The 22,336-nt window shown below is 49.0% G+C and overlaps 1 long non-coding RNA gene and 10 other non-coding genes across 18 annotated transcripts in view; all 11 read right to left on the reverse strand.

Annotated features, from left to right (window-relative positions):
* The window catches only part of LOC121453397, a 140,342-nt gene that overhangs the window by 74,434 nt on the left and 43,572 nt on the right, over positions 1-22,336 (reverse strand). For 4 of the 8 annotated variants that reach the window (XR_005975002.1, XR_005975003.1, XR_005974997.1 and 1 more), the window contains exons 40-59: positions 22,210-22,325; positions 21,789-21,836; positions 20,001-20,116; positions 19,580-19,627; positions 17,459-17,574; positions 17,038-17,085; positions 15,250-15,365; positions 14,829-14,876; positions 12,708-12,823; positions 12,287-12,334; positions 10,499-10,614; positions 10,077-10,124; positions 8,299-8,414; positions 7,878-7,925; positions 6,100-6,215; positions 5,679-5,726; positions 3,559-3,674; positions 3,138-3,185; positions 1,350-1,465; positions 928-975 (exon numbers count right to left, since the gene is read on the reverse strand). This is a non-coding gene — a long non-coding RNA (uncharacterized LOC121453397). The remainder of the gene's footprint in view (positions 1-927; positions 976-1,349; positions 1,466-3,137; positions 3,186-3,558; positions 3,675-5,678; positions 5,727-6,099; positions 6,216-7,877; positions 7,926-8,298; positions 8,415-10,076; positions 10,125-10,498; positions 10,615-12,286; positions 12,335-12,707; positions 12,824-14,828; positions 14,877-15,249; positions 15,366-17,037; positions 17,086-17,458; positions 17,575-19,579; positions 19,628-20,000; positions 20,117-21,788; positions 21,837-22,209; positions 22,326-22,336) is intronic. The other 4 variants (XR_005975008.1, XR_005975007.1, XR_005975009.1 and 1 more) reach the window with 2 other exon arrangements.
* On the reverse strand, positions 1,216-1,294 carry LOC121455349. Its single transcript, XR_005975480.1, has one exon. It is a non-coding gene; the product is annotated as a small nucleolar RNA SNORD115 (small nucleolar RNA).
* Positions 3,425-3,503, reverse strand: LOC121455357. The gene has a single exon (XR_005975482.1). It is a non-coding gene; the product is annotated as a small nucleolar RNA SNORD115 (small nucleolar RNA).
* On the reverse strand, positions 5,966-6,044 carry LOC121455360. Its single transcript, XR_005975483.1, has one exon. It is a non-coding gene; the product is annotated as a small nucleolar RNA SNORD115 (small nucleolar RNA).
* LOC121455366 lies at positions 8,165-8,243 on the reverse strand. The gene has a single exon (XR_005975484.1). It is a non-coding gene; the product is annotated as a small nucleolar RNA SNORD115 (small nucleolar RNA).
* On the reverse strand, positions 10,365-10,443 carry LOC121455374. Its single transcript, XR_005975485.1, has one exon. It is a non-coding gene; the product is annotated as a small nucleolar RNA SNORD115 (small nucleolar RNA).
* LOC121455380 lies at positions 12,574-12,652 on the reverse strand. Its single transcript, XR_005975486.1, has one exon. It is a non-coding gene; the product is annotated as a small nucleolar RNA SNORD115 (small nucleolar RNA).
* LOC121455387 lies at positions 15,116-15,194 on the reverse strand. The gene has a single exon (XR_005975487.1). It is a non-coding gene; the product is annotated as a small nucleolar RNA SNORD115 (small nucleolar RNA).
* Positions 17,325-17,403, reverse strand: LOC121455395. The gene has a single exon (XR_005975489.1). It is a non-coding gene; the product is annotated as a small nucleolar RNA SNORD115 (small nucleolar RNA).
* On the reverse strand, positions 19,867-19,945 carry LOC121453738. The gene has a single exon (XR_005975061.1). It is a non-coding gene; the product is annotated as a small nucleolar RNA SNORD115 (small nucleolar RNA).
* On the reverse strand, positions 22,076-22,154 carry LOC121453749. The gene has a single exon (XR_005975068.1). It is a non-coding gene; the product is annotated as a small nucleolar RNA SNORD115 (small nucleolar RNA).

Raw genomic sequence — 22,336 nt, forward strand, 5'->3', positions numbered from 1 at the left:
AGGAGGCAAGGTTGAGGATGCCCAGGTGCCATTTGATATACTAGTGTTCCCTGTGTTGAATTAGCACTGGGAAAGAACTCTGGACCGCCAAATGTGTCTCGGACATGCCAAATGGCAATTCATCCCGAAAGTCCATTATGGCAAGGCATTCGCTTCGAAAGCCACTGCCAAAGCTGACTAGAACTTCTTTCTCAGGCAGTCCCAATCAGGATCATCAGCTGATGTAGGAGGGTCATCTGTCTATGTGTCACTTTCATTGGTTATTTAAAAAGGAAACTTTCATGGCCTATGTATAGCACAGAAAATCAGGTGGGCGGAGTAGACAGAACAGAATGCTGGGATGGAGGGAAGTGAGGCAAACGCAAAGAAGCTCTGGCCCAAGATGGACACCTCCTGTTGCTATACACATTAATAGAAATGGGTAAATCAAGATGTGAGATTTAGCCGGTAAGAGGCTAGATCTAATGGGCCAAGCAGTGTTTAAATGAAGACAATTTGTGTTTTGTAATTTTGGGTGTAAAGCTAGCCGGGCGGGAGCCGGGCAGGACGAAAAACAGGCCTGCTCTGCTCCAGACTAAGATCGGCCATAATGAAAACAAGAGTCACGAATTTAAATTTCCAGTTCTTCTCTAGGTGTCATGGGAACCGTAGAAGGACCCACCATTATGAGTCCTCCTTGTGACCTATTCTGAGGCCCCAGATTGGTGGCTCATGTCCATGTCCTTTGGAATTTTCCAAGGTTGTCCATTTGGAATGCCATTCTGGACACCGAGGCCTATGGGTTTTCACATTCTAGGAATCAAGGCCAAAACTACTGGATCCTGGGCTTCTAACTTGAGTATCTTCTCTTAGAGTTTCAGAAATATGAACAGGTGAAGGAACAGGGCCTGGAGAGATCAAAGCCTATGGGCTAATCTTTCCACTTACCTGAAGAAAAGTGTGTTGACGTGTGCTCCAAGTCAGCATCCCCAGTCACTGAAAGGCAGAAGAGATGATGGGAACGTGAGCTGGGCTTTGGACATGGAGACTGGCTCAAGAGCAAAGTTTGACATGAGGTGCCATTTGAGGGAGAACTCAGTGATCTTCTTAAGGTCGTGCCCCTGGACCAAATGGGGGTCTTTGATGGGGAGAAACAGCATGGGGATTTTGGCCTGCACCCTGGCCCAAGCGGGCCCCAGGTAGACCAGGAACCCCACTGCCCCCGTCTTTTAGTCTGGGCCTCAGCGTAATCCTATTGAGCATGATTTTTATGTCATCATCTCTCTTCGTGACATTGGTTTGTCATCATTGACCCAGCTCTCGAGAGAGCAAAGCTCCGCCTGTGGTTTGGACAAAGTACCATTGCTTACCAGTGCCGCAAACAGTGTCTTGGAGGTATGTATTCACATGGTTGGCACAAAGGTTCAGCACGATGGATGCCCTGCTCTGATTTGATCAGAAGCCCTTCTGTTCTTGTTAACGGCCCCTTTGGGAAAGAAGAAACGTGTTGTCAGGACCATCCACGGCATGCACTTGATGACCAGAAAAGGACTGCTGATGCTGACCAGGGCCCGAGAGCATGATGCCGTGGAGGGGGATCATTGTGCCACGTGAGATATCACTGATCAATGGCCCGGGACTAGTGCCAACCCTGAGTGATGGCCCCTTTTTAGCCTGCCCAAGCAAAGTTCAGTCACTCAGGAGCATGCTCTTCCCGCTGACTGCTCTGATTGCTAGCATGAGACTGCTGCCGATTGTCAATCAGTAGGAAGGGCTTTGATACCTTGGAGTCTTGCCTTTCCAGCATCAGGCATTCAAAGTTCTGAGACCTGGCCTCCACTTGATATGCTACCCATGTGTCTCATTCATCTCTGCCTCCCATCATCCACACACTAATGGAGAAAGAATCCATTCTCTTATGACTGTTTTTGCACCACCAGAGATTGTGCCGGGTCTGGCCTTCTCTGCATCTCTGGGGATATTCCTATTCCTTGGCAGAATGTTGAAGGCAATGTCTTCCAGGGAAGATGGCTATGCATGGGGCTATGCATGATAGGCACGGCCTCTGCTGTGTGCTACAAACTTCTCAAAATCAGACTGCCTTCCTGGCTCCAGCGCCCTGAAGAGACCATCTGTCATGGTAGAGCATCCAGAATTGTCTCCCTTTGTGCCTTGCTGGAAAGGTAGGTCAAGTTCACTAAATCACAGGTAGGGGCCAAGGTTGAGGATGCCCAGGTGCCATTTGATATACTAGTGTTCCCTGTGTTGAATTAGCACTGGGAAAGAACTCTGGACCGCCAAATGTGTCTCGGACATGCCAAATGGCAATTCATCCCGAAAGTCCATTATGGCAAGGCATTCGCTTCGAAAGCCACTGCCAAAGCTGACTAGAACTTCTTTCTCAGGCAGTCCCAATCAGGATCATCAGCTGATGTAGGAGGGTCATCTGTCTATGTGTCACTTTCATTGGTTATTTAAAAAGGAAACTTTCATGGCCTATGTATAGCACAGAAAATCAGGTGGGCGGAGTAGACAGAACAGAATGCTGGGACGGAGGGAAGTGAGGCAAACGCAAAGAAGCTCTGGCCCAAGATGGCCCAAGATGGACACCTCCTGTTGCTATACACATTAATAGAAATGGGTAAATCAAGATGTGAGATTTAGCCGGTAAGAGGCTAGATCTAATGGGCCAAGCAGTGTTTAAATGAAGACAATTTGTGTTTTGTAATTTTGGGTGTAAAGCTAGCCGGGCGGGAGCCGGGCGGGAGCCGGGTAGGACGAAAAACAGGCCTGCTCTGCTCCAGACTACGATCGGCCATAATGAAAACAAGAATCACAGAATGAAATTTCCAGTTCTTCTCTAGGTGTCATGGGAACCGTAGAAGGACCCACCATTATGACTCCTCCTTGTGACCTATTCTGAGGCCCCAGATGGGTGGCTCATGTCCATGTCCTTTGGAATTTTCCAAGGTTGTCCATTTGGAATGCCATTCTGGACACCGAGGCCTATGGGTTTTCACATTCTAGGAATCAAGGCCAAAACTACTGGATCCTGGGCTTCTAACTTGAGTATCTTCTCTTAGAGTTTCAGAAATATGAACAGGTGAAGGAACAGGGCCTGGAGAGATCAAAGCCTATGGGCTAATCTTTCCACTTACCTGAAGAAAAGTGTGTTGACGTGTGCTCCAAGTCAGCATCCCCAGTCACTGAAAGGCAGAAGAGATGATGGGAACGTGAGCTGGGCTTTGGACATGGAGACTGGCTCAAGAGCAAAGTTTGACATGAGGTGCCATTTGAGGGAGCACTCAGTGTTCTTCTAAGGTCGTGCCCCTGGACCAAATGGGGGTCTTTGATGGGGAGAAACAGCATGGGGATTTTGGCCTGCACCCTGGCCCAAGCGGGCCCCAGGTAGACCAGGAACCCCACTGCCCCCGTCTTTTAGTCTGGGCCTCAGCGTAATCCTATTGAGCATGATTTTTATGTCATCATCTCTCTTCGTGACATTGGTTTGTCATCATTGACCCAGCTCTCGAGAGAGCAAAGCTCCGCCTGGGGTTTGGACAAAGTACCATTGCTTACCAGTGCCGCAAACAGTGTCTTGGAGGTATGTATTCACATGGTTGGCACAAAGGTTCAGCACGATGGATGCCCTGCTCTGATTTGATCAGAAGCCCTTCGGTTCTTGTTAACGGCCCCTTTGGGAAAGAAGAAACGTGTTGTCAGGGCCATCCTCGGCATGCACTTGATGACCAGAAAAGGACTGCTGATGCTGACCAGGGCCCGAGAGCATGATGCCGTGGAGGGGGATCATTGTGCCACGTGAGATATCACTGATCAATGGCCCGAGGACTAGTGCCAACCCTGAGTGATGGCCCCTTTTTAGCCTGCCCAAGCAAAGTTCAGTCACTCAGGAGCATGCTCTTCCCGCTGACTGCTCTGATTGCTAGCATGAGACTGCTGCCGATTGTCAATCAGTAGGAAGGGCTTTGATACCTTGGAATCTTGCCTTTCCAGCATCAGGCATTCAAAGTTCTGAGACCTGGCCTCCACTTGATATGCTACCCATGTGTCTCATTCATCTCTGCCTCCCATCATCCACACACTAATGGAGAAAGAATCCATTCTCTTATGACTGTTTTTTTTTTTTATTTTAATTCATTTATTTATTAAGGATTTCTGCCTCGTCCCCACAACCGCTTCCCATTTCCCTCCCCCTCCCCCGATCAATTCCCCCTCCCTCATCTGCTCGAAGAGCAATCAGGGTTCCCTGACCTGTGGGAAGCCCAAGGACTGCCCACCTCTATCCAGGTCTCGTAAGGTGAGCATCCAAACTGCCTAGGCTCCCACAAAGCCAGTACGTGCAGTAGGCCTAGGTCTGAAAAAACATGGGATAAATCCGGACTAGCTGAACATAGCGGACAATGAGGAATACTGAGAATTCAAGAACAATTGCAGTGGGTTTTTGATCTTATGACTGTTTTTGCACCACCAGAGATTGTGCCGGGTCTGGCCTTCTCTGCATCTCTGGGGATATTCCTAGTCCTTGGCAGAATGTTGAAGGCAATGTCTTCCAGGGAAGATGGCTATGCATGGGGCTATGCATGATAGGCACGGCCTCTGCTGTGTGCTACAAACTTATCAAAATCAGACTGCCTTCCTGGCTCCAGCGCCCTGAAGAGACCATCTGTCATGGTAGAGCATCCAGAATTGTCTCCCTTTGTGCCTTGCTGGAAAGGTAGGTCAAGTTCACTAAATCACAGGTAGGGGGCAAGGTTGAGGATGCCCAGGTGCCATTTGATATACTAGTGTTCCCTGTGTTGAATTAGCACTGGGAAAGAACTCTGGACCGCCAAATGTGTCTCGGACATGCCAAATGGCAATTCATCCCGAAAGTCCATTATGGCAAGGCATTCGCTTCGAAAGCCACTGCCAAAGCTGACTAGAACTTCTTTCTCAGGCAGTCCCAATCAGGATCATCAGCTGATGTAGGAGGGTCATCTGTTTATGTGTCACTTTCATTGGTTATTTAAAAAGGAAACTTTCATGGCCTATGTATAGCACAGAAAATCAGGTGGGTGGAGTAGACAGAACAGAATGCTGGGATGGAGGGAAGTGAGGCAAACGCAAAGAAGCTCTGGCCCAAGATGGCCCAAGATGGACACCTCCTGTTGCTATACACATTAATAGAAATGGGTAAATCAAGATGTGAGATTTAGCCGGTAAGAGGCTAGATCTAATGGGCCAAACAGTGTTTAAATGAAGACAATTTGTGTTTTGTAATTTTGGGTGTAAAGCTAGCCGGGCGGGAGCCGGGCAGGACAAAAAACAGGCCTGCTCTGCTCCAGACTAAGATCGGCCATAATGAAAACAAGAGTCACAGAATGAAATTTCCAGTTCTTCTCTAGGTGTCATGGGAACCGTAGAAGGACCCACCATTATGACTCCTCCTTGTGACCTATTCTGAGGCCCCAGATGGGTGGCTCATGTCCTTGTCCTTTGGAATTTTCCAAGGTTGTCCATTTGGAATGCCATTCTGGACACCGAGGCCTATGGGTTTTCACATTCTAGGAATCAAGGCCAAAACTACTGGATCCTGGGCTTCTAACTTGAGTATCTTCTCTTAGAGTTTCAGAAATATGAACAGGTGAAGGAACAGGGCCTGGAGAGATCAAAGCCTATGGGCTAATCTTTCCACTTACCTGAAGAAAAGTGTGTTGACGTGTGCTCCAAGTCAGCATCCCCAGTCACTGAAAGGCAGAAGAGATGATGGGAACGTGAGCTGGGCTTTGGACATGGAGACTGGCTCAAGAGCAAAGTTTGACATGAGGTGCCATTTGAGGGAGCACTCAGTGTTCTTCTAAGGTCGTGCCCCTGGACCAAATGGGGGTCTTTGATGGGGAGAAACAGCATGGGGATTTTGGCCTGCACCCTGGCCCAAGCGGGCCCCAGGTAGACCAGGAACCCCACTGCCCCCGTCTTTTAGTCTGGGCCTCAGCGTAATCCTATTGAGCATGATTTTTATGTCATCATCTCTCTTCGTGACATTGGTTTGTCATCATTGACCCAGCTCTCGAGAGAGCAAAGCTCCGCCTGGGGTTTGGACAAAGTACCATTGCTTACCAGTGCCGCAAACAGTGTCTTGGAGGTATGTATTCACATGGTTGGCACAAAGGTTCAGCACGATGGATGCCCTGCTCTGATTTGATCAGAAGCCCTTCTGTTCTTGTTAACGGCCCCTTTGGGAAAGAAGAAACGTGTTGTCAGGGCCATCCTCGGCATGCACTTGATGACCAGAAAAGGACTGCTGATGCTGACCAGGGCCCGAGAGCATGATGCCGTGGAGGGGGATCATTGTGCCACGTGAGATATCACTGATCAATGGCCCGAGGACTAGTGCCAACCCTGAGTGATGGCCCCTTTTTAGCCTGCCCAAGCAAAGTTCAGTCACTCAGGAGCATGCTCTTCCCGCTGACTGCTCTGATTGCTAGCATGAGACTGCTGCCGATTGTCAATCAGTAGGAAGGGCTTTGATACCTTGGAATCTTGCCTTTCCAGCATCAGGCATTCAAAGTTCTGAGACCTGGCCTCCACTTGATATGCTACCCATGTGTCTCATTCATCTCTGCCTCCCATCATCCACACACTAATGGAGAAAGAATCCATTCTCTTATGACTGTTTTTGCACCACCAGAGATTGTGCCGGGTCTGGCCTTCTCTGCATCTCTGGGGATATTCCTAGTCCTTGGCAGAATGTTGAAGGCAATGTCTTCCAGGGAAGATGGCTATGCATGGGGCTATGCATGATAGGCACGGCCTCTGCTGTGTGCTACAAACTTCTCAAAATCAGACTGCCTTCCTGGCTCCAGCACCCTGAAGAGACCATCTGTCATGGTAGAGCATCCAGAATTGTCTCCCTTTGTGCCTTGCTGGAAAGGTAGGTCAAGTTCACTAAATCACAGGTAGGGGGCAAGGTTGAGGATGCCCAGGTGCCATTTGATATACTAGTGTTCCCTGTGTTGAATTAGCACTGGGAAAGAACTCTGGACCGCCAAATGTGTCTCGGACATGCCAAATGGCAATTCATCCCGAAAGTCCATTATGGCAAGGCATTCGCTTCGAAAGCCACTGCCAAAGCTGACTAGAACTTCTTTCTCAGGCAGTCCCAATCAGGATCATCAGCTGATGTAGGAGGGTCATCTGTCTATGTGTCACTTTCATTGGTTATTTAAAAAGGAAACTTTCATGGCCTATGTATAGCACAGAAAATCAGGTGGGCGGAGTAGACAGAACAGAATGCTGGGATGGAGGGAAGTGAGGCAAACGCAAAGAAGCTCTGGCCCAAGATGGCCCAAGATGGACACCTCCTGTTGCTATACACATTAATAGAAATGGGTAAATCAAGATGTGAGATTTAGCCGGTAAGAGGCTAGATCTAATGGGCCAAGCAGTGTTTAAATGAAGACAATTTGTGTTTTGTAATTTTGGGTGTAAAGCTAGCCGGGCGGGAGCCGGGCAGGACGAAAAACAGGCCTGCTCTGCTCCAGACTAAGATCGGCCATAATGAAAACAAGAGTCACGAATTTAAATTTCCAGTTCTTCTCTAGGTGTCATGGGAACCGTAGAAGGACCCACCATTATGAGTCCTCCTTGTGACCTATTCTGAGGCCCCAGATTGGTGGCTCATGTCCATGTCCTTTGGAATTTTCCAAGGTTGTCCATTTGGAATGCCATTCTGGACACCGAGGCCTATGGGTTTTCACATTCTAGGAATCAAGGCCAAAACTACTGGATCCTGGGCTTCTAACTTGAGTATCTTCTCTTAGAGTTTCAGAAATATGAACAGGTGAAGGAACAGGGCCTGGAGAGATCAAAGCCTATGGGCTAATCTTTCCACTTACCTGAAGAAAAGTGTGTTGACGTGTGCTCCAAGTCAGCATCCCCAGTCACTGAAAGGCAGAAGAGATGATGGGAACGTGAGCTGGGCTTTGGACATGGAGACTGGCTCAAGAGCAAAGTTTGACATGAGGTGCCATTTGAGGGAGCACTCAGTGTTCTTCTAAGGTCGTGCCCCTGGACCAAATGGGGGTCTTTGATGGGGAGAAACAGCATGGGGATTTTGGCCTGCACCCTGGCCCAAGCGGGCCCCAGGTAGACCAGGAACCCCACTGCCCCCGTCTTTTAGTCTGGGCCTCAGCGTAATCCTATTGAGCATGATTTTTATGTCATCATCTCTCTTCGTGACATTGGTTTGTCATCATTGACCCAGCTCTCGAGAGAGCGAAGCTCCGCCTGGGGTTTGGACAAAGTACCATTGCTTACCAGTGCCGCAAACAGTGTCTTGGAGGTATGTATTCACATGGTTGGCACAAAGGTTCAGCACGATGGATGCCCTGCTCTGATTTGATCAGAAGCCCTTCGGTTCTTGTTAACGGCCCCTTTGGGAAAGAAGAAACGTGTTGTCAGGGCCATCCTCGGCATGCACTTGATGACCAGAAAAGGACTGCTGATGCTGACCAGGGCCCGAGAGCATGATGCCGTGGAGGGGGATCATTGTGCCACGTGAGATATCACTGATCAATGGCCCGAGGACTAGTGCCAACCCTGAGTGATGGCCCCTTTTTAGCCTGCCCAAGCAAAGTTCAGTCACTCAGGAGCATGCTCTTCCCGCTGACTGCTCTGATTGCTAGCATGAGACTGCTGCCGATTGTCAATCAGTAGGAAGGGCTTTGATACCTTGGAATCTTGCCTTTCCAGCATCAGGCATTCAAAGTTCTGAGACCTGGCCTCCACTTGATATGCTACCCATGTGTCTCATTCATCTCTGCCTCCCATCATCCACACACTAATGGAGAAAGAATCCATTCTCTTATGACTGTTTTTGCACCACCAGAGATTGTGCCGGGTCTGGCCTTCTCTGCATCTCTGGGGATATTCCTAGTCCTTGGCAGAATGTTGAAGGCAATGTCTTCCAGGGAAGATGGCTATGCATGGGGCTATGCATGATAGGCACGGCCTCTGCTGTGTGCTACAAACTTCTCAAAATCAGACTGCCTTCCTGGCTCCAGCACCCTGAAGAGACCATCTGTCATGGTAGAGCATCCAGAATTGTCTCCCTTTGTGCCTTGCTGGAAAGGTAGGTCAAGTTCACTAAATCACAGGTAGGGGGCAAGGTTGAGGATGCCCAGGTGCCATTTGATATACTAGTGTTCCCTGTGTTGAATTAGCACTGGGAAAGAACTCTGGACCGCCAAATGTGTCTCGGACATGCCAAATGGCAATTCATCCCGAAAGTCCATTATGGCAAGGCATTCGCTTCGAAAGCCACTGCCAAAGCTGACTAGAACTTCTTTCTCAGGCAGTCCCAATCAGGATCATCAGCTGATGTAGGAGGGTCATCTGTCTATGTGTCACTTTCATTGGTTATTTAAAAAGGAAACTTTCATGGCCTATGTATAGCACAGAAAATCAGGTGGGCGGAGTAGACAGAACAGAATGCTGGGATGGAGGGAAGTGAGGCAAACGCAAAGAAGCTCTGGCCCAAGATGGCCCAAGATGGACACCTCCTGTTGCTATACACATTAATAGAAATGGGTAAATCAAGATGTGAGATTTAGCCGGTAAGAGGCTAGATCTAATGGGCCAAGCAGTGTTTAAATGAAGACAATTTGTGTTTTGTAATTTTGGGTGTAAAGCTAGCCGGGCGGGAGCCGGGCAGGACGAAAAACAGGCCTGCTCTGCTCCAGACTAAGATCGGCCATAATGAAAACAAGAGTCACGAATTTAAATTTCCAGTTCTTCTCTAGGTGTCATGGGAACCGTAGAAGGACCCACCATTATGAGTCCTCCTTGTGACCTATTCTGAGGCCCCAGATTGGTGGCTCATGTCCATGTCCTTTGGAATTTTCCAAGGTTGTCCATTTGGAATGCCATTCTGGACACCGAGGCCTATGGGTTTTCACATTCTAGGAATCAAGGCCAAAACTACTGGATCCTGGGCTTCTAACTTGAGTATCTTCTCTTAGAGTTTCAGAAATATGAACAGGTGAAGGAACAGGGCCTGGAGAGATCAAAGCCTATGGGCTAATCTTTCCACTTACCTGAAGAAAAGTGTGTTGACGTGTGCTCCAAGTCAGCATCCCCAGTCACTGAAAGGCAGAAGAGATGATGGGAACGTGAGCTGGGCTTTGGACATGGAGACTGGCTCAAGAGCAAAGTTTGACATGAGGTGCCATTTGAGGGAGAACTCAGTGATCTTCTTAAGGTCGTGCCCCTGGACCAAATGGGGGTCTTTGATGGGGAGAAACAGCATGGGGATTTTGGCCTGCACCCTGGCCCAAGCGGGCCCCAGGTAGACCAGGAACCCCACTGCCCCCGTCTTTTAGTCTGGGCCTCAGCGTAATCCTATTGAGCATGATTTTTATGTCATCATCTCTCTTCGTGACATTGGTTTGTCATCATTGACCCAGCTCTCGAGAGAGCAAAGCTCCGCCTGTGGTTTGGACAAAGTACCATTGCTTACCAGTGCCGCAAACAGTGTCTTGGAGGTATGTATTCACATGGTTGGCACAAAGGTTCAGCACGATGGATGCCCTGCTCTGATTTGATCAGAAGCCCTTCTGTTCTTGTTAACGGCCCCTTTGGGAAAGAAGAAACGTGTTGTCAGGACCATCCACGGCATGCACTTGATGACCAGAAAAGGACTGCTGATGCTGACCAGGGCCCGAGAGCATGATGCCGTGGAGGGGGATCATTGTGCCACGTGAGATATCACTGATCAATGGCCCGGGACTAGTGCCAACCCTGAGTGATGGCCCCTTTTTAGCCTGCCCAAGCAAAGTTCAGTCACTCAGGAGCATGCTCTTCCCGCTGACTGCTCTGATTGCTAGCATGAGACTGCTGCCGATTGTCAATCAGTAGGAAGGGCTTTGATACCTTGGAGTCTTGCCTTTCCAGCATCAGGCATTCAAAGTTCTGAGACCTGGCCTCCACTTGATATGCTACCCATGTGTCTCATTCATCTCTGCCTCCCATCATCCACACACTAATGGAGAAAGAATCCATTCTCTTATGACTGTTTTTGCACCACCAGAGATTGTGCCGGGTCTGGCCTTCTCTGCATCTCTGGGGATATTCCTATTCCTTGGCAGAATGTTGAAGGCAATGTCTTCCAGGGAAGATGGCTATGCATGGGGCTATGCATGATAGGCACGGCCTCTGCTGTGTGCTACAAACTTCTCAAAATCAGACTGCCTTCCTGGCTCCAGCGCCCTGAAGAGACCATCTGTCATGGTAGAGCATCCAGAATTGTCTCCCTTTGTGCCTTGCTGGAAAGGTAGGTCAAGTTCACTAAATCACAGGTAGGGGCCAAGGTTGAGGATGCCCAGGTGCCATTTGATATACTAGTGTTCCCTGTGTTGAATTAGCACTGGGAAAGAACTCTGGACCGCCAAATGTGTCTCGGACATGCCAAATGGCAATTCATCCCGAAAGTCCATTATGGCAAGGCATTCGCTTCGAAAGCCACTGCCAAAGCTGACTAGAACTTCTTTCTCAGGCAGTCCCAATCAGGATCATCAGCTGATGTAGGAGGGTCATCTGTCTATGTGTCACTTTCATTGGTTATTTAAAAAGGAAACTTTCATGGCCTATGTATAGCACAGAAAATCAGGTGGGCGGAGTAGACAGAACAGAATGCTGGGACGGAGGGAAGTGAGGCAAACGCAAAGAAGCTCTGGCCCAAGATGGCCCAAGATGGACACCTCCTGTTGCTATACACATTAATAGAAATGGGTAAATCAAGATGTGAGATTTAGCCGGTAAGAGGCTAGATCTAATGGGCCAAGCAGTGTTTAAATGAAGACAATTTGTGTTTTGTAATTTTGGGTGTAAAGCTAGCCGGGCGGGAGCCGGGCGGGAGCCGGGTAGGACGAAAAACAGGCCTGCTCTGCTCCAGACTACGATCGGCCATAATGAAAACAAGAATCACAGAATGAAATTTCCAGTTCTTCTCTAGGTGTCATGGGAACCGTAGAAGGACCCACCATTATGACTCCTCCTTGTGACCTATTCTGAGGCCCCAGATGGGTGGCTCATGTCCATGTCCTTTGGAATTTTCCAAGGTTGTCCATTTGGAATGCCATTCTGGACACCGAGGCCTATGGGTTTTCACATTCTAGGAATCAAGGCCAAAACTACTGGATCCTGGGCTTCTAACTTGAGTATCTTCTCTTAGAGTTTCAGAAATATGAACAGGTGAAGGAACAGGGCCTGGAGAGATCAAAGCCTATGGGCTAATCTTTCCACTTACCTGAAGAAAAGTGTGTTGACGTGTGCTCCAAGTCAGCATCCCCAGTCACTGAAAGGCAGAAGAGATGATGGGAACGTGAGCTGGGCTTTGGACATGGAGACTGGCTCAAGAGCAAAGTTTGACATGAGGTGCCATTTGAGGGAGCACTCAGTGTTCTTCTAAGGTCGTGCCCCTGGACCAAATGGGGGTCTTTGATGGGGAGAAACAGCATGGGGATTTTGGCCTGCACCCTGGCCCAAGCGGGCCCCAGGTAGACCAGGAACCCCACTGCCCCCGTCTTTTAGTCTGGGCCTCAGCGTAATCCTATTGAGCATGATTTTTATGTCATCATCTCTCTTCGTGACATTGGTTTGTCATCATTGACCCAGCTCTCGAGAGAGCAAAGCTCCGCCTGGGGTTTGGACAAAGTACCATTGCTTACCAGTGCCGCAAACAGTGTCTTGGAGGTATGTATTCACATGGTTGGCACAAAGGTTCAGCACGATGGATGCCCTGCTCTGATTTGATCAGAAGCCCTTCGGTTCTTGTTAACGGCCCCTTTGGGAAAGAAGAAACGTGTTGTCAGGGCCATCCTCGGCATGCACTTGATGACCAGAAAAGGACTGCTGATGCTGACCAGGGCCCGAGAGCATGATGCCGTGGAGGGGGATCATTGTGCCACGTGAGATATCACTGATCAATGGCCCGAGGACTAGTGCCAACCCTGAGTGATGGCCCCTTTTTAGCCTGCCCAAGCAAAGTTCAGTCACTCAGGAGCATGCTCTTCCCGCTGACTGCTCTGATTGCTAGCATGAGACTGCTGCCGATTGTCAATCAGTAGGAAGGGCTTTGATACCTTGGAATCTTGCCTTTCCAGCATCAGGCATTCAAAGTTCTGAGACCTGGCCTCCACTTGATATGCTACCCATGTGTCTCATTCATCTCTGCCTCCCATCATCCACACACTAATGGAGAAAGAATCCATTCTCTTATGACTGTTTTTTTTTTTTTATTTTAATTCATTTATTTATTAAGGATTTCTGCCTCGTCCCCACAACCGCTTCCCATTTCCCTCCCCCTCCCCCGATCAATTCCCCCTCCCTCATCTGCTCGAAGAGCAATCAGGGTTCCCTGACCTGTGGGAAGCCCAAGGACTGCCCACCTCTATCCAGGTCTCGTAAGGTGAGCATCCAAACTGCCTAGGCTCCCACAAAGCCAGTACGTGCAGTAGGCCTAGGTCTGAAAAAACATGGGATAAATCCGGACTAGCTGAACATAGCGGACAATGAGGAATACTGAGAATTCAAGAACAATTGCAGTGGGTTTTTGATCTTATGACTGTTTTTGCACCACCAGAGATTGTGCCGGGTCTGGCCTTCTCTGCATCTCTGGGGATATTCCTAGTCCTTGGCAGAATGTTGAAGGCAATGTCTTCCAGGGAAGATGGCTATGCATGGGGCTATGCATGATAGGCACGGCCTCTGCTGTGTGCTACAAACTTATCAAAATCAGACTGCCTTCCTGGCTCCAGCGCCCTGAAGAGACCATCTGTCATGGTAGAGCATCCAGAATTGTCTCCCTTTGTGCCTTGCTGGAAAGGTAGGTCAAGTTCACTAAATCACAGGTAGGGGGCAAGGTTGAGGATGCCCAGGTGCCATTTGATATACTAGTGTTCCCTGTGTTGAATTAGCACTGGGAAAGAACTCTGGACCGCCAAATGTGTCTCGGACATGCCAAATGGCAATTCATCCCGAAAGTCCATTATGGCAAGGCATTCGCTTCGAAAGCCACTGCCAAAGCTGACTAGAACTTCTTTCTCAGGCAGTCCCAATCAGGATCATCAGCTGATGTAGGAGGGTCATCTGTTTATGTGTCACTTTCATTGGTTATTTAAAAAGGAAACTTTCATGGCCTATGTATAGCACAGAAAATCAGGTGGGTGGAGTAGACAGAACAGAATGCTGGGATGGAGGGAAGTGAGGCAAACGCAAAGAAGCTCTGGCCCAAGATGGCCCAAGATGGACACCTCCTGTTGCTATACACATTAATAGAAATGGGTAAATCAAGATGTGAGATTTAGCCGGTAAGAGGCTAGATCTAATGGGCCAAACAGTGTTTAAATGAAGACAATTTGTGTTTTGTAATTTTGGGTGTAAAGCTAGCCGGGCGGGAGCCGGGCAGGACAAAAAACAGGCCTGCTCTGCTCCAGACTAAGATCGGCCATAATGAAAACAAGAGTCACAGAATGAAATTTCCAGTTCTTCTCTAGGTGTCATGGGAACCGTAGAAGGACCCACCATTATGACTCCTCCTTGTGACCTATTCTGAGGCCCCAGATGGGTGGCTCATGTCCTTGTCCTTTGGAATTTTCCAAGGTTGTCCATTTGGAATGCCATTCTGGACACCGAGGCCTATGGGTTTTCACATTCTAGGAATCAAGGCCAAAACTACTGGATCCTGGGCTTCTAACTTGAGTATCTTCTCTTAGAGTTTCAGAAATATGAACAGGTGAAGGAACAGGGCCTGGAGAGATCAAAGCCTATGGGCTAATCTTTCCACTTACCTGAAGAAAAGTGTGTTGACGTGTGCTCCAAGTCAGCATCCCCAGTCACTGAAAGGCAGAAGAGATGATGGGAACGTGAGCTGGGCTTTGGACATGGAGACTGGCTCAAGAGCAAAGTTTGACATGAGGTGCCATTTGAGGGAGCACTCAGTGTTCTTCTAAGGTCGTGCCCCTGGACCAAATGGGGGTCTTTGATGGGGAGAAACAGCATGGGGATTTTGGCCTGCACCCTGGCCCAAGCGGGCCCCAGGTAGACCAGGAACCCCACTGCCCCCGTCTTTTAGTCTGGGCCTCAGCGTAATCCTATTGAGCATGATTTTTATGTCATCATCTCTCTTCGTGACATTGGTTTGTCATCATTGACCCAGCTCTCGAGAGAGCAAAGCTCCGCCTGGGGTTTGGACAAAGTACCATTGCTTACCAGTGCCGCAAACAGTGTCTTGGAGGTATGTATTCACATGGTTGGCACAAAGGTTCAGCACGATGGATGCCCTGCTCTGATTTGATCAGAAGCCCTTCTGTTCTTGTTAACGGCCCCTTTGGGAAAGAAGAAACGTGTTGTCAGGGCCATCCTCGGCATGCACTTGATGACCAGAAAAGGACTGCTGATGCTGACCAGGGCCCGAGAGCATGATGCTGTGGAGGGGGATCATTGTGCCACGTGAGATATCACTGATCAATGGCCCGAGGACTAGTGCCAACCCTGAGTGATGGCCCCTTTTTAGCCTGCCCAAGCAAAGTTCAGTCACTCAGGAGCATGCTCTTCCCGCTGACTGCTCTGATTGCTAGCATGAGACTGCTGCCGATTGTCAATCAGTAGGAAGGGCTTTGATACCTTGGAATCTTGCCTTTCCAGCATCAGGCATTCAAAGTTCTGAGACCTGGCCTCCACTTGATATGCTACCCATGTGTCTCATTCATCTCTGCCTCCCATCATCCACACACTAATGGAGAAAGAATCCATTCTCTTATGACTGTTTTTGCACCACCAGAGATTGTGCCGGGTCTGGCCTTCTCTGCATCTCTGGGGATATTCCTAGTCCTTGGCAGAATGTTGAAGGCAATGTCTTCCAGGGAAGATGGCTATGCATGGGGCTATGCATGATAGGCACGGCCTCTGCTGTGTGCTACAAACTTCTCAAAATCAGACTGCCTTCCTGGCTCCAGCGCCCTGAAGAGACCATCTGTCATGGTAGAGCATCCAGAATTGTCTCCCTTTGTGCCTTGCTGGAAAGGTAGGTCAAGTTCACTAAATCACAGGTAGGGGGCAAGGTTGAGGATGCCCAGGTGCCATTTGATATACTAGTGTTCCCTGTGTTGAATTAGCACTGGGAAAGAACTCTGGACCGCCAAATGTGTCTCGGACATGCCAAATGGCAATTCATCCCGAAAGTCCATTATGGCAAGGCATTCGCTTCGAAAGCCACTGCCAAAGCTGACTAGAACTTCTTTCTCAGGCAGTCCCAATCAGGATCATCAGCTGAGTAGGAGGGTCATCTGTCTATGTGTCACTTTCATTGGTTATTTAAAAAGGAAACTTTCATGGCCTATGTATAGCACAGAAAATCAGGTGGGCGGAGTAGACAGAACAGAATGCTGGGACGGAGGGAAGTGAGGCAAACGCAAAGAAGCTCTGGCCCAAGATGGCCCAAGATGGACACCTCCTGTTGCTATACACATTAATAGAAATGGGTAAATCAAGATGTGAGATTTAGCCGGTAAGAGGCTAGATCTAATGGGCCAAGCAGTGTTTAAATGAAGACAATTTGTGTTTTGTAATTTTGGGTGTAAAGCTAGCCGGGCGGGAGCCGGGCGGGAGCCGGGTAGGACGAAAAACAGGCCTGCTCTGCTCCAGACTACGATCGGCCATAATGAAAACAAGAGTCACAGAATGAAATTTCCAGTTCTTCTCTAGGTGTCATGGGAACCGTAGAAGGACCCACCATTATGACTCCTCCTTGTGACCTATTCTGAGGCCCCAGATGGGTGGCTCATGTCCATGATCTTTGGAATTTTCCAAGGTTGTCCATTTGGAATGCCATTCTGGACACCGAGGCCTATGGGTTTTCACATTCTAGGAATCAAGGCCAAAACTACTGGATCCTGGGCTTCTAACTTGAGTATCTTCTCTTAGAGTTTCAGAAATATGAACAGGTGAAGGAACAGGGCCTGGAGAGATCAAAGCCTATGGGCTAATCTTTCCACTTACCTGAAGAAAAGTGTGTTGACGTGTGCTCCAAGTCAGCATCCCCAGTCACTGAAAGGCAGAAGAGATGATGGGAACGTGAGCTGGGCTTTGGACATGGAGACTGGCTCAAGAGCAAAGTTTGACATGAGGTGCCATTTGAGGGAGCACTCAGTGTTCTTCTAAGGTCGTGCCCCTGGACCAAATGGGGGTCTTTGATGGGGAGAAACAGCATGGGGATTTTGGCCTGCACCCTGGCCCAAGCGGGCCCCAGGTAGACCAGGAACCCCACTGCCCCCGTCTTTTAGTCTGGGCCTCAGCGTAATCCTATTGAGCATGATTTTTATGTCATCATCTCTCTTCGTGACATTGGTTTGTCATCATTGACCCAGCTCTCGAGAGAGCGAAGCTCCGCCTGGGGTTTGGACAAAGTACCATTGCTTACCAGTGCCGCAAACAGTGTCTTGGAGGTATGTATTCACATGGTTGGCACAAAGGTTCAGCACGATGGATGCCCTGCTCTGATTTGATCAGAAGCCCTTCGGTTCTTGTTAACGGCCCCTTTGGGAAAGAAGAAACGTGTTGTCAGGGCCATCCTCGGCATGCACTTGATGACCAGAAAAGGACTGCTGATGCTGACCAGGGCCCGAGAGCATGATGCCGTGGAGGGGGATCATTGTGCCACGTGAGATATCACTGATCAATGGCCCGAGGACTAGTGCCAACCCTGAGTGATGGCCCCTTTTTAGCCTGCCCAAGCAAAGTTCAGTCACTCAGGAGCATGCTCTTCCCGCTGACTGCTCTGATTGCTAGCATGAGACTGCTGCCGATTGTCAATCAGTAGGAAGGGCTTTGATACCTTGGAATCTTGCCTTTCCAGCATCAGGCATTCAAAGTTCTGAGACCTGGCCTCCACTTGATATGCTACCCATGTGTCTCATTCATCTCTGCCTCCCATCATCCACACACTAATGGAGAAAGAATCCATTCTCTTATGACTGTTTTTTTTTTTTTATTTTAATTCATTTATTTATTAAGGATTTCTGCCTCGTCCCCACAACCGCTTCCCATTTCCCTCACCCTCCCCCGATCAATTCCCCCTCCCTCATCTGCTCGAAGAGCAATCAGGGTTCCCTGACCTGTGGGAAGCCCAAGGACTGCCCACCTCTATCCAGGTCTCGTAAGGTGAGCATCCAAACTGCCTAGGCTCCCACAAAGCCAGTACGTGCAGTAGGCCTAGGTCTGAAAAAACATGGGATAAATCCGGACTAGCTGAACATAGCGGACAATGAGGAATACTGAGAATTCAAGAACAATTGCAGTGGGTTTTTGATCTTATGACTGTTTTTGCACCACCAGAGATTGTGCCGGGTCTGGCCTTCTCTGCATCTCTGGGGATATTCCTAGTCCTTGGCAGAATGTTGAAGGCAATGTCTTCCAGGGAAGATGGCTATGCATGGGGCTATGCATGATAGGCACGGCCTCTGCTGTGTGCTACAAACTTATCAAAATCAGACTGCCTTCCTGGCTCCAGCGCCCTGAAGAGACCATCTGTCATGGTAGAGCATCCAGAATTGTCTCCCTTTGTGCCTTGCTGGAAAGGTAGGTCAAGTTCACTAAATCACAGGTAGGGGGCAAGGTTGAGGATGCCCAGGTGCCATTTGATATACTAGTGTTCCCTGTGTTGAATTAGCACTGGGAAAGAACTCTGGACCGCCAAATGTGTCTCGGACATGCCAAATGGCAATTCATCCCGAAAGTCCATTATGGCAAGGCATTCGCTTCGAAAGCCACTGCCAAAGCTGACTAGAACTTCTTTCTCAGGCAGTCCCAATCAGGATCATCAGCTGATGTAGGAGGGTCATCTGTTTATGTGTCACTTTCATTGGTTATTTAAAAAGGAAACTTTCATGGCCTATGTATAGCACAGAAAATCAGGTGGGTGGAGTAGACAGAACAGAATGCTGGGATGGAGGGAAGTGAGGCAAACGCAAAGAAGCTCTGGCCCAAGATGGCCCAAGATGGACACCTCCTGTTGCTATACACATTAATAGAAATGGGTAAATCAAGATGTGAGATTTAGCCGGTAAGAGGCTAGATCTAATGGGCCAAACAGTGTTTAAATGAAGACAATTTGTGTTTTGTAATTTTGGGTGTAAAGCTAGCCGGGCGGGAGCCGGGCAGGACAAAAAACAGGCCTGCTCTGCTCCAGACTAAGATCGGCCATAATGAAAACAAGAGTCACAGAATGAAATTTCCAGTTCTTCTCTAGGTGTCATGGGAACCGTAGAAGGACCCACCATTATGACTCCTCCTTGTGACCTATTCTGAGGCCCCAGATGGGTGGCTCATGTCCTTGTCCTTTGGAATTTTCCAAGGTTGTCCATTTGGAATGCCATTCTGGACACCGAGGCCTATGGGTTTTCACATTCTAGGAATCAAGGCCAAAACTACTGGATCCTGGGCTTCTAACTTGAGTATCTTCTCTTAGAGTTTCAGAAATATGAACAGGTGAAGGAACAGGGCCTGGAGAGATCAAAGCCTATGGGCTAATCTTTCTACTTACCTGAAGAAAAGTGTGTTGACGTGTGCTCCAAGTCAGCATCCCCAGTCACTGAAAGGCAGAAGAGATGATGGGAACGTGAGCTGGGCTTTGGACATGGAGACTGGCTCAAGAGCAAAGTTTGACATGAGGTGCCATTTGAGGGAGCACTCAGTGTTCTTCTAAGGTCGTGCCCCTGGACCAAATGGGGGTCTTTGATGGGGAGAAACAGCATGGGGATTTTGGCCTGCACCCTGGCCCAAGCGGGCCCCAGGTAGACCAGGAACCCCACTGCCCCCGTCTTTTAGTCTGGGCCTCAGCGTAATCCTATTGAGCATGATTTTTATGTCATCATCTCTCTTCGTGACATTGGTTTGTCATCATTGACCCAGCTCTCGAGAGAGCAAAGCTCCGCCTGGGGTTTGGACAAAGTACCATTGCTTACCAGTGCCGCAAACAGTGTCTTGGAGGTATGTATTCACATGGTTGGCACAAAGGTTCAGCACGATGGATGCCCTGCTCTGATTTGATCAGAAGCCCTTCTGTTCTTGTTAACGGCCCCTTTGGGAAAGAAGAAACGTGTTGTCAGGGCCATCCTCGGCATGCACTTGATGACCAGAAAAGGACTGCTGATGCTGACCAGGGCCCGAGAGCATGATGCCGTGGAGGGGGATCATTGTGCCACGTGAGATATCACTGATCAATGGCCCGAGGACTAGTGCCAACCCTGAGTGATGGCCCCTTTTTAGCCTGCCCAAGCAAAGTTCAGTCACTCAGGAGCATGCTCTTCCCGCTGACTGCTCTGATTGCTAGCATGAGACTGCTGCCGATTGTCAATCAGTAGGAAGGGCTTTGATACCTTGGAATCTTGCCTTTCCAGCATCAGGCATTCAAAGTTCTGAGACCTGGCCTCCACTTGATATGCTACCCATGTGTCTCATTCATCTCTGCCTCCCATCATCCACACACTAATGGAGAAAGAATCCATTCTCTTATGACTGTTTTTGCACCACCAGAGATTGTGCCGGGTCTGGCCTTCTCTGCATCTCTGGGGATATTCCTAGTCCTTGGCAGAATGTTGAAGGCAATGTCTTCCAGGGAAGATGGCTATGCATGGGGCTATGCATGATAGGCACGGCCTCTGCTGTGTGCTACAAACTTCTCAAAATCAGACTGCCTTCCTGGCTCCAGCGCCCTGAAGAGACCATCTGTCATGGTAGAGCATCCAGAATTGTCTCCCTTTGTGCCTTGCTGGAAAGGTAGGTCAAGTTCACTAAATCACAGGTAGGGGGCAAGGTTGAGGATGCCCAGGTGCCATTTGATATACTAGTGTTCCCTGTGTTGAATTAGCACTGGGAAAGAACTCTGGACCGCCAAATGTGTCTCGGACATGCCAAATGGCAATTCATCCCGAAAGTCCATTATGGCAAGGCATTCGCTTCGAAAGCCACTGCCAAAGCTGACTAGAACTTCTTTCTCAGGCAGTCCCAATCAGGATCATCAGCTGAGTAGGAGGGTCATCTGTGTATGTGTCACTTTCATTGGTTATTTAAAAAGGAAACTTTCATGGCCTATGTATAGCACAGAAAATCAGGTGGGCGGAGTAGACAGAACAGAATGCTGGGACGGAGGGAAGTGAGGCAAACGCAAAGAAGCTCTGGCCCAAGATGGCCCAAGATGGACACCTCCTGTTGCTATACACATTAATAGAAATGGGTAAATCAAGATGTGAGATTTAGCCGGTAAGAGGCTAGATCTAATGGGCCAAGCAGTGTTTAAATGAAGACAATTTGTGTTTTGTAATTTTGGGTGTAAAGCTAGCCGGGCGGGAGCCGGGCGGGAGCCGGGTAGGACGAAAAACAGGCCTGCTCTGCTCCAGACTACGATCGGCCATAATGAAAACAAGAGTCACAGAATGAAATTTCCAGTTCTTCTCTAGGTGTCATGGGAACCGTAGAAGGACCCACCATTATGACTCCTCCTTGTGACCTATTCTGAGGCCCCAGATGGGTGGCTCATGTCCATGTCCTTTGGAATTTTCCAAGGTTGTCCATTTGGAATGCCATTCTGGACACCGAGGCCTATGGGTTTTCACATTCTAGGAATCAAGGCCAAAACTACTGGATCCTGGGCTTCTAACTTGAGTATCTTCTCTTAGAGTTTCAGAAATATGAACAGGTGAAGGAACAGGGCCTGGAGAGATCAAAGCCTATGGGCTAATCTTTCCACTTACCTGAAGAAAAGTGTGTTGACGTGTGCTCCAAGTCAGCATCCCCAGTCACTGAAAGGCAGAAGAGATGATGGGAACGTGAGCTGGGCTTTGGACATGGAGACTGGCTCAAGAGCAAAGTTTGACATGAGGTGCCATTTGAGGGAGCACTCAGTGTTCTTCTAAGGTCGTGCCCCTGGACCAAATGGGGGTCTTTGATGGGGAGAAACAGCATGGGGATTTTGGCCTGCACCCTGGCCCAAGCGGGCCCCAGGTAGACCAGGAACCCCACTGCCCCCGTCTTTTAGTCTGGGCCTCAGCGTAATCCTATTGAGCATGATTTTTATGTCATCATCTCTCTTCGTGACATTGGTTTGTCATCATTGACCCAGCTCTCGAGAGAGCAAAGCTCCGCCTGGGGTTTGGACAAAGTACCATTGCTTACCAGTGCCGCAAACAGTGTCTTGGAGGTATGTATTCACATGGTTGGCACAAAGGTTCAGCACGATGGATGCCCTGCTCTGATTTGATCAGAAGCCCTTCTGTTCTTGTTAACGGCCCCTTTGGGAAAG

This window comes from Microtus oregoni, unplaced genomic scaffold (assembly GCF_018167655.1).
Source record: "Microtus oregoni isolate MIOR12 unplaced genomic scaffold, Mior012 000000F_ref0000247, whole genome shotgun sequence".
NCBI classification, from domain to species: domain Eukaryota; kingdom Metazoa; phylum Chordata; class Mammalia; order Rodentia; family Cricetidae; genus Microtus; species Microtus oregoni.